Source organism: Dendropsophus ebraccatus, chromosome 13 (genome assembly GCF_027789765.1).
Source record: "Dendropsophus ebraccatus isolate aDenEbr1 chromosome 13, aDenEbr1.pat, whole genome shotgun sequence".
NCBI lineage: Eukaryota > Metazoa > Chordata > Amphibia > Anura > Hylidae > Dendropsophus > Dendropsophus ebraccatus.
In genome coordinates this window covers 63,171,635-63,178,658 of record NC_091466.1, presented here as the reverse complement: position 1 = coordinate 63,178,658, position 7,024 = coordinate 63,171,635, and the positions used below count along the sequence as shown (strand labels likewise).

Genomic DNA, 7,024 nt, shown 5'->3' with positions numbered 1-7,024 from the left:
ATGAAAACCTGACATGTCAGTTTTTTGCAGCCGCTATTCATTGAATAGCGGCTGCAGAGAACCTGTCAGTTCACACAATGGAGCGTGCTGCACACGGGTGCGCCCGCATCCGAATTCACCAGAAATGAATATCTGGCTTCGCTTTGGCTGTCCAGGCATGATGGGAATTGTAATTTTGCAACAGCTGAGGGCTAAAGGTTCCCCATTAGAGATGAGCGAACCTGGAGCATGCTCGAGTCCATCCGAACCCGAACTTTCGGCATTTGATTAGCGGTGGCTGCTGAAGTTGGATAAAGCCCTAAGGCTATGTGGAAATCATGGATATAGTCATTGGCTGTATCCATGTTTTCCAGACAACCTTAGAGCTTTATCCAAATTCAGCAGCCCCAGCTAATCAAATGCCGATCGTTAGGGTTTGGATGGACTCGAACCCGAACCTGGTTCGCTCATCACTATACCTGATTTAAACATATTGGGAGCATCACTATGAATGCTGATGCCAGGAGTTCCAAACTCCAGTCCGTAACATGGATCGTTATTATGTAACATGTGACTGCCCCCTAACTATCATCTTCCCGTTTTTTGCAGATCTGCCAAAAAATTCAGATTATGCATGCAGTACGGATTAATTTTGCGGATCGCAGGTAACAATAATGTCCTGAAAAACTACCAAACTTGTGAATGTCGCCTTCCTTCTTGATCTCTGATTAACTCATACTGTACTCGGACAGGTCTGAACACATCTCGTGCAATCTGTATTTTTAAAAAAAGTTTTTACAACTAAACTTTGCAATAAACTACGTTGACATTTTCTAACATATTCGCCCGGCAGCGGTTGACAGAGGGGTCATCATTTCCATGGCTCCGGTAACAAAGTGTGTGCAACAGTCAGCAAGTCAGGGCAATGCCTGCAGCACAGAGAGATTCCTGTGCTTTCATTTCAGCACAGGAGGAGGAGGAGGGGGGAGGCGAGCACTGAATATATGAGGAAGTGACGACTCTATGGAGTTAAACAAGACAGAAAACAAGTTTTTTTTTTATGGACTAGGAGTTGTTGGCTGGTGAGAACTCTGGTAGAAGCAACTCAGGGTGTGGACCCTGCTGTGCACCACTTATTTAGGCTGCCTGACTGTTGATTTTCTGCTGCATTTTTTATTTTTAAAGGGATTTGGTATTTGCTTTACTTTCCAGAACTTCTTTAGCTTGTGTGGAGTTTGCACAGTGCAATTGACAGGGGCAGCTGCAACACTCTGGACAGGGGGAGCATTACAGACAGCCCTGAGAATATCTACACTATGAGGAGACCGCTGGAGCTTGCAAGTCTCAGAAAGGTATGTGCACTCCTTTACTACTGCTTTATGGCGGGCCAAAACTTCTTGCATAAAAAGTTTCGATGGTGGGAAATGTCATAATTCAGTCTGCACCGTATACATACAAACAGGGGCCTTGTCGCAGCAACATTTGCACAACTTTCTTTCTTGCACTTTCTGGTATGATGTATTCCACATACACTACATATATTGCATATTTTGTAATTGTTTTGCTTGTAAATTTCCCGGAGGGCGGACTGATTTTTCTTATAGATTTTTCTTATAGGTCTCGCTATGTATGAGGAATAAATCTCACATAGAATAATCTATTTTGCAAATGTATGTGTTCTATAGGATACGATGATGATACGGCTTTAAAGGCTTTCCTTTATAATATAAATTAAGCTTCATTAATGATGATTTATGCGAATGCTATGAATATTTCCATTCACTGACAACCTACAGAGATCTGTGGTGACTTATGGAAACATAATGTGCATAAGAATGTTATATAACAATGATTCAGCTTTATCAACTTGAAATCACTTTTGTCAGAACAAAACAATGTTGCAAGGTCTTGTGATGGTGCAAGTATAAGTACGCTGGATATCAGTCTGCAGAACTGGTGATTTTTGCAGGATCTGCATACACCCTTTTTGTTTTCTATGGTTTTACGTATCGGGGCGTAACTGATCCTTAAACATTAGCAAATACAACTTCAGATGAACAGCAACCAATGACAAACTGCACTAATTTATTTACAAACAAGGCCGAAATGCAAAAGTGATTAAAAAAAATAAATACGCCCTGACTGCTTTAATAGGATTTAGGAGCGTAATGGTGCGTTTACACAGACAGATTTATCTGACAGATTTTGGAAGCCAAAGCCAGGAATGGATTTGTAAATAGGATAGATCCCAGTCTTTCCTTTATGACCTGAACCCTGTTTATAGTTTGTTCCTGGTTTGGGCTTCAAAGATCTGTCAGATAAATCTGTCTGTGTAAACGCACTATAAGTAACAGCCAGGTGCTGCTAGTCAAATGCTCTTGAGTGTTGATCATCAGCAAGTTTGACCACTGTATAAAAGCGTATGTTTGGGCAGTTGTCTGGAGCATTAAAGGAGTTATCCAACCATGAAAATGCTACCTAAGCTATCGGCATCATGTTATAGAGCAGAAGGAGCTGAGCGGATTGATCTATATCTTTATGGGAAAAGATGCAGTATAACTTGTAATTTATTGATTGAAATTGCTGATATTTCCACGCCAAAGAGTCCAGCCCATTGAGTGACACCGCCCACTGGACTCCTTATCAAAGAACGATCAGGGATTTCAATCAGCAAGTTACAGGTTATACTGTGTCAGTTCTGTAGCGTGAATCTTTACACTGATTTGGATCTCCCGCCGTCATAATGAATGATGATGCCAGGAGTTCTGTGATTCTGGTCCACTGTCATCACCCCCCCCCCCACCCCAAAACCACTTGTATCGTCAGATAGCTGCTTTTAATCCAATATCTGTCCTGGGGTCCGTTCGGCAGGTGATGCAGTTATTGTCCTAAAAACAACTTTTTAACTTGCAGCCCTGTGTCATGCTGGCGTGGTCTGGAGTGTGTGTGCTCAAGCCTTGCACCCACCCCTCCGTCCCTCCTCCCTGCCCTCCTCATCACTAGGAATGCCCTGGGAAGTATTTTCCCATTCATCACTTGTGTGAACACTGCCAAGGTGCCTTAACAATCCAACTCATGTGCCGTGTTTACACAGGTGATGAGCCGACTGTCAGTTCTCCTCGGCGTTATCGCCCCTTGAAGTTGGAGGGGGTGTGTATGTAGGGCGAGTTTGGGGGGGGGGGCTGCCTGGGGTGACAGGTTCCCTTTAACACAAGGGCATGAAGCAAGGACGTTGGCGATGAGCAATTGTTGCTGCCCTTCAGTCAGGGAAGGGTTATTGGGTACTTTCCAAACACTAAAAAATCCATCATTCTACAGTAAGAAAGATAATTCACAAGTAGGAAAACATTCAAGATAGTTGATGATCTGCATCTCTGACTCTACAGGCCACAGTTAGCAAGTTCATGATGATACAATTAGAAAACGACTCAACAAGTATGGTGTGCATGGAAGTGTCTGTAATAATTAATATAGCCCTAAGCCTATACACTTGGCGCATATATATAGGGAAATTGGTAAGATAAGTAAACAATCTGTAAAATATAAATATATGACTGGCTTTAGGCTAGAGCTACACCGAGATGTTGGCCACACAATGTTTTTAGTGGCCACTGATCACTGTTGCATCACAATCAATAAAGGGAAATTAGCTCACATTGTCACCCCTGTTACCAGTCCTGGAGAGGTTTCTGGCAATGTTTAGGTTGTGGTAATTGGACAGTGCAACTAGGTAAATTTTGGGTGTGAAACCAAAGTCACCATGTAGCCTAATGGTCCTAATCATTTGAAAAAAATTTTTTACATTCGCTTTAAGATCACTTAAAGGGGTACTCCGGGCTGGGGGGCTTTTTTGCCTATGGTCGTGGAGGAGGTGGATGAGGGCAATGACGTCCCCTCACCTCCCTGTTTCCAGCGCTGTGTCCCGGATCACGCTGCTCCGGTCCGCACTGCCCGGCCGCTTCCTGGTCTATTCATGGGTTTGAGACGTCGCGTCTCAAGCCCGCGTCAGAGTCCATGAAGCAGACAGGCAGCGCAGACCAGAGCGATCCAGGACACGGCGCTGGAAACGGGAAGGTAAGGGGACGCCATTGCCCTCATCCACCTCCTCCTTGGCCATAGGCAAAAAAGCCCCCCAGCCTGGAGTACCCCTTCAAGGCCAAGCCACACAGAATGGTGGATCTGCGAAAGACTGTTTAGACAAAGCGATCTGCAAATTATCAGGATCTGGGATCTGCAAATTATATTTACATGAGCAGATAATTGCTTTGATGCGATCACTATTGTGCAGATTTGAAAGATGATTGATCTGTGTAAAAGGACCATTAGCCTTAGGCTACATTCTGTGGACTATGTGCTACAGAACTCCCGACATCATCATTCAGTCTGATGCCACAAGCTCCTACATAGGTAACTCTTTGTACTACTGTACTGACACATCCATGTGTGGAGATTTGAACGGTTTCGGAATGATGTTGCTGGAACTTCATAAATCCAGTCTGTACCACGTCATCCATATATACATACTGTGAATGGAACGTGAGAATAGGGGGTCTTCCGCACTATCTGTGCAGGGCACGTACGTGCTTGATAACGCTCTTAGGAACTCTTCACGCTACTGTACCGACACACCAATGTTAAAGAGTTACTTCCAACTTTTAGTTTGTAGCACATTGAACGCGCATGCACCGTAATTGCGGAACTTGTAAATGCTAGAGAGCCTCCTTAAAGGAGACCCTAGTGCTTATTCCCATAGCTGAGGCCGGTTCACTGAACATGTAAGGCTCCTGTGCTCCAAGGGAACAATACATTTGTAATGGTGTGTTTACACAGAGAGATTTATCTGACAGATTTTGGAAGCCAAAGCCAGGAATTGATTTGAGAAGAGGAGAAATCTCAGTTTTTCCTTTATGATCTGTTCTCTGTTAATAGTCTGTTGCTGGTTTTGGCTTAAAAAATCTGCCAGATAAATCTTTCTGTGTAAAGGCGCCATAAGTCTGATGGAGCATGGCACAATAGTTTTTGTTTGACAGATGCAAAAAATTTTGTTATTTTTTTTAGTACTTTATGAAATAATCTAGTTGATTCTTTCAAATCAACTGGTCCCAGCAAGTGCCAGAGATTAGTAGTTAACTTCTATTAAAAAAAATCTCCAGTCTTCCAGTACTTTCAGCTGCTGTATGTCCTGCAGGAAGTGATGTATTCTTTTTGGTCAGACCTAGTGCTCCCTGCTGCCACCTCTGACCATGTGAGGAACTGTCCAGAGCAGTAGAGTAGCAAATCCCATAGAAAACCTCTCCTGCTCTCCAGACTCAAAAGAATACACCACTTCCTGCAGGTCATACAGCAGCTAATATGTAGTGGAAGAATTGCGATTTTTTTTTTTTTTTTTTTTTTTTTTTTTTGTTTGTTAATAGAAGTAAATTACAAACCAGTTTTTTTTTTGTTATCTACCCCTGTTACCCCTGTTTTGTTATCTACCACTGTGCATTGGGATTATTGGGAATGGGGGAAAATATTAAACCACAATTTTTATCAGTAATATACAATTATGACACAACATTAAATGAGCTTTTTTATGTTCATTTTCAATCATTATGAAGCAAGACGTCGCTATCTATCTATCTATCTTATCTATCTATATATATATATATATATATATATATATACATACACACACTCTGATAAACCAACAGCACTCCGTTCTCTTTAAATTCAAATAAACGTGATTTATTCCATTACATGGGCACCTGAAGTAGTGATATATGCATTGCATTCTGTAGTGTGGCTGTGTAACTAAACCAATGCAGCTGCCCCCCTCCTGCAGCTCCCTGATCACATTTCCACATACAGTATATTGTAAATTTAGAACTCATTTACTGCTTTGTATAACTGTGAATCTGTGTGCATTTATAAATACATTTATAGGCATCCCTGTTAAATCTCAAGATGTTCTGCAGCAGCGCCTTGTCTAACCCATTTTTCTTAGCTGGCTTCACACTAACCACTAAGTGCTTTATGTCCATGTCCTGATTCTTTTACATGTTGTAGCCACAGGCAAAGTAAGATGCTTTTATCCAGGATCTAATAAATCACTCACCACAATACCATCAGCCGGCCTATACAATATAACAGACAAGCTGATTTGCAAAATATATATATATATATATATATATATACATACATATATAATGTAGAGGAGACTATACGGAGCACAGGTTACATAGCTTGCTGTCTAGCATATTAAAGTTTCTGTACTTACCTATAGACATTCCCATAGACAGTAAATAATGGAGAGGTAGGGGGGCATTCACACATTCTGTGATTTCGGTCCCAGCACATGGCTGTGTCAGTACAGTAACACGAAGAGTTAAACTATTTTACAGCTCCCGGCATCATAATAAATGATGATTCCAGGAATTCCAAACTCAGTTCCGTAGCACATGGTCAGTATTTACAGACAGCAGGGGAGATTTATCAAACATGGTGTAAAGTGAAACAGGCTCAGTTGCCCCTAGCAACCAATCAGATTCCACTTTTCATTTTCCAAAGAGTCTGTTAGGAATGAAAGGTGGAATCTGATTGGTTGCTAGGGGCAACTGAGCCAGTTTCACTTTACACCATGTTTGATAAATCTCCCCCATAGTGTGTATAGCCTCCTAAGGGCTCGTTCGCACTGCAGACTTTGCAGACTAGACTATATGGTACCTGAATTTTCTAGAACAGATCACCTCAGAGCTGGCAGAGGGAAAGGAGCTGAGCTGAGCAGAGAGAAGCTGACCAGAAATGGCAAAACATCACCGCTTTGCAATTGTTGAAGATGCACTAATTTCAGAGGGATGTATGTAGGTATGTATGTATGTATGTTTTTTTTGGGAAACTTTTGCTGTGGTCATATGCTGTGTGCATGCTGACATTGTCATTTCTTTCTTGTGGGCCCCTGGTATCACCTCCTTTAGGTTGTCTTGGGATTTCCCCACTCATTTCCCCCCCATTTCCGCGTTCATTTAGCGTGTAATTTCCGCTTGTATTACGCTTGTATTACGCG

The 7,024-nt window shown here is 42.1% G+C and overlaps 1 protein-coding gene across 1 annotated transcript in view; it reads left to right on the top strand.

Annotated features, from left to right (window-relative positions):
• The first annotated feature begins 1,055 nt into the window (after positions 1–1,055).
• Positions 1,056–7,024, top strand: part of MIDEAS (mitotic deacetylase associated SANT domain protein) — an 82,180-nt gene continuing 76,211 nt past the window's right edge. Inside the window, exon 1 of the mRNA XM_069950257.1 lies at positions 1,056–1,331. The gene's annotated coding sequence lies outside the window, so the exon portion shown is untranslated. The remainder of the gene's footprint in view (positions 1,332–7,024) is intronic.